At 63.9% G+C, this 3,802-nt stretch overlaps 1 protein-coding gene across 1 annotated transcript in view; it reads right to left on the bottom strand.

Annotated features, from left to right (window-relative positions):
• The window catches only part of Rgs12 (regulator of G protein signaling 12), a 90,500-nt gene extending 89,598 nt beyond the window's left edge, over window positions 1–902 (bottom strand). Inside the window, exon 1 of the mRNA XM_023699971.1 lies at window positions 831–902. The gene's annotated coding sequence lies outside the window, so the exon portion shown is untranslated. The remainder of the gene's footprint in view (window positions 1–830) is intronic.
• Between the last annotated feature and the right edge of the window lie 2,900 nt (window positions 903–3,802).

Raw genomic sequence — 3,802 nt, forward strand, 5'->3', positions numbered from 1 at the left:
GCGCCTCGCCGCTGCTCCGCCGGCCGCGGATCGCGCCAACGGTCGCCGCCGCCGGGCCGGGGCGTGGCTCCGGGAAGGCGGGCCCCAGGGGAGGGGCTGGAGGGGGCGGGGATTTTCCTGGGGGCGGGGCTTTGTGCGACAGCGGCTCCGGGGGCGGGGTTCTTCGGCAACGCCCTGGGGCGGGGAGGAGGAGGGCGGGGCATCGTCGGAGGGCGGGGCTCCGGGTGGGGCGGGGCTAAGGGGGCGGGGAGTCGTGGGAGGGTGGAGATCAAGCGCGGCGGGAAGCCGGGCCGGCGCGGTGGGCGGGGCCTGAGGCGGATGCTGGGCGGGGCCTGCCGGCCTGGGCGGGACTTCCGCAGCGCGGGGGTGGCGGGGGCTGCGGACCGCGCCCCCAGGCCCTGCCGCGCTCCCTGGCTGCCCTGGGCTGCTCTGGGGCTAGCCGCGGCGAGGGTGGAATGCTGGCTGTAGACTTGGCTTGCTGGAGGGGCGTCTGCTGGGCCCTGGCTCCCTCCGTCCCGCGCCGGACGCCGCATCCTGGCTCTTGAGACCGGGATCCCGGCATACCGGCCGCTCCCACAGGGTCCCGCCGAATTGTGACTGTGTAGAGTGCCTCCAGGAACGTCCCTGGGCATTTTACTGTAATTCCTAAGTGAGCAGAAGCCCAGGGGCCCTTCGGCCAGCCACGACATCGGGTAGCAGAGGGGACACTGCCTGCCTTAGCCGCCAGGATGTGCGTGACGTCATCCGAACAGACCGCCGCGGAAGCGAGTAAAAAATCAGAGGATCCGAGTAAAGTTTCCAGTAGCCTCGGGCCTCGGGCAACGCTTTACCTGCCGCCTTTCTGAGGGCCACACCTGTGTCCTGAGCCCTGCCGCTGTCCACGCAGCTTCAGACTGAGCCCTGGAATCGGAGGCTTCCCCGTGTCCTCTTGTCCTGTGTCCACTCCGTGGACTGCAGCCCTGTGCTCCTCTACTGCACCTCCGCAGTCTCCCACCAGGCCTCCTTCCTCATCCAGGGCAGTCCGCCGCGTCGCTCACCCTCATGTCCATTGCTCCCGAGGTCCCCGCTGCTGTCCCCTCTCCAGACCTGAGGCCACCAGACAGTCCGCGGCCCTCCCTTTCTTCATGTCTCCCAGCTTGATGACTCAGACCGCCTTCGCACCGCCCTGCCCTCCCCCCCACGTGGCACTGGCCCCCTCTGCTGCTACCTGCCCCAGGGCCACACCCCTTGGGTGCTCTTACCATGCCCTGGGGAACCCGACTTTACTGGTGTTTTCTCAGCCTACTCCACCCCGGGAGACACTGCTTCCTCCTGGGACAAGGACAAGTACCCAGCAGGAAAGGAGGCCGGACCCAGGCTGGGGTGGAGCGATTGACCTGCGCCCGCCTGGCACCAGCACAGGTTGGCCTGAGAGGCCACACCTTCTGGAGGGGGCACCTGGAAGTGGGCAGAGGTTGGATGGACAGCAAGAAATGCAACCTATGTGGTGCTGCGGGCGGTGCTGGAAGGGGACACCGAGGCCTCTGAGGACAGCTACCTGCCCAAGCGAGCAGGGTCACTACGTGGCAGTGCAGGAGTCTCCTAAAGCAGGCAGGGGCAGGCAGGTGGCTCTAACCCAAGGTCAGCGTTTTGTGTCCCTGGACCAGGGCTTGCTGGAGGGAGCGGCCCCTGGGAGCCGCACAGTTGTCTAGCTGGCTGCCCACTGGCTGCCTGGTCCCAGGCACCATCACTCCCGCGTTCAGCAGGGGTGCAGGTGGTGCCCCCTTTGTGCTGAGCCCTGGCTGGCTTCCTAAGGACAGCAGGCAGCTGCCCCACCTCCACAGCAGGTGCAGGGATGGATCAGGGATGTGGGAGCCAGCGCAGCTCCGCTGTGTGGACACTGGATCCCCAGTGTCCAGAACTCACACTGTGTGGTTCTGGCCCCCCAGATCAGACCCCACCCTTCCACCCACTCACTGCCAGGCTCCCTGGAAGTGAGACAGGAAACTCAGCCATCCCCTAGGGACACTATCTGTCCCCTTATTCCCTGCCCTGGGTGACTGTGCCTGACTTGCCTACGGCAGCTGCAGGAGTAGACCAGCCTTGCATAGCCTCACTGTCTGAGCCCCCTGGCTATGAGTTCTTGGCTCCTCGGGAGAGATGGGTGGCAGGTTGGGGACACAGGTGTGACGAGACCTCACTGCGATCCCCCTCCATCACTGGGGTGAGGCAAAGAGATGGGTGGCGCCCTTGGAGGCCTAGACACAAGGGGAGCAGGGCAGGTGGCGCCACCTTGGTGTGGGTGGAAGTAGGACTCTGCACTTAGAGACAAGGAAGGGTCACCGTCAACTTGCCAGACAGACACAGATGGGAAGCGGACCTGCCAGATCTCCCTGGAGGTCTTGAGTCAAACCAGCCCCCAGATGGAAGGCAGTCAGGTGAAAGGAAGTGAGCCGAGCCTTCAGGAGGGATTACTGAGGTGGGCATGGTGGTGCACACCTGTTATCCCAGCACTCTGGGAGGCTGAGGCAAGAGGATCACAAGCTCAGGGTGGCAGCAGTACCCTCCCCTCTGGTCCCCTCCTCGTTTACTCCTCCACTCCTAGCAGGCAGTGAGCAGTTCTGCCACCCAATCCCAGCACAGTGGGTGGTGCTGCCACAGCCCAAAAGGACAGAGCCACCTGGTCATGTTGTGAACCCTCCAACATGGTGGCCAGAGTAATTCTGCCACAGCCTTGCAGCGGACGCACAGCGGTGCCGGGGCAGGCATGGAAGGCTGACTTGAGTGTATGTGCTGCTGGATGCTCTGTGTGCCCGGGCTGGGCCAGTGAGGTGAGCCTATGAGAGGGCTCCGGGCTTCCTCTGGGGCGGGGGCTTCTGGTCGTCGATCTGATAGTGCCAGGGAGAGATGAGGCCAGGCGGGAATGTGTCAGCCAACCTGACTGCCTGGCCCTGTGTCCTGCTGCGGAGCCTGCCCCTGCCTGTCCTGCGTCCTCCACCCATCTGTGTCCCTCCCCATCCTATACCCGCACCTGCCCTGTGCCCCACACCTGTCCCATGTCTCATGAGTGTCGCCCGACCCTGCCTTCAGCTGCCTTCTGCCTGTGAGAATGCAGCCTTTGTGTCACCCTTGCCACACCCCACCTCCCATACACCTGGCAGATGGCACTCGCCTGTCCCCACAGGTCATTCAGGGGCTGTGCACTCTGACCCTGGCCATCAAGTGCCCCTGAGTGCTGCCCAGTGCCAGGCTCTGGGGACACAAGGTACAGCCCAGCAAGTGTGGCAGTCACCTGTGGAGAGAGGGACATTACACTGAGGGGGGTGGGAGGGTGCAGATAGAGTCCTCCCCCAGAGAAGTCAAGGGGACAAGGCAAGTTTGAGGGTGGGGCTGGGGACATCAGGGAGGCAGATGTGGGAGCTGGGCCCAGGGGTGGGAAACACAGCCCAGTGGGGCTCACTTCCCCAGGAGGTCCCCGCCCTCAGGGGCAGCAGCCCCCTCCCCACTGCCCACCGTCTGTGGCTCAGGGCTGGAGATCAGTGGCCAGGCCAGGCGACAGATATTGAAGGAAGCATGCAGTGAGACTGTTTTTAACCAGAACACACGAAACTGATTCAATGGGGTGTATTGTTACCAAATAGAGCTTGTATTAATTAGGGACACTGTCATCAAACAGAATACACATCAGCTAAGTGACCACACTGTCACTTAACGGGAACACACTGTGTCCTGCACAGACCTGACTTTCTCTCCTGGGCCCCAAGGATGGTCCTTTGGGGTTGCTGTAGGCAAGGACAGAGAGGCCTCGGGCTACCAGCCTGGG

Source organism: Octodon degus, unplaced genomic scaffold (assembly GCF_000260255.1).
Source record: "Octodon degus isolate 3935 unplaced genomic scaffold, OctDeg1.0 scaffold00006, whole genome shotgun sequence".
Lineage (NCBI taxonomy): Eukaryota > Metazoa > Chordata > Mammalia > Rodentia > Octodontidae > Octodon > Octodon degus.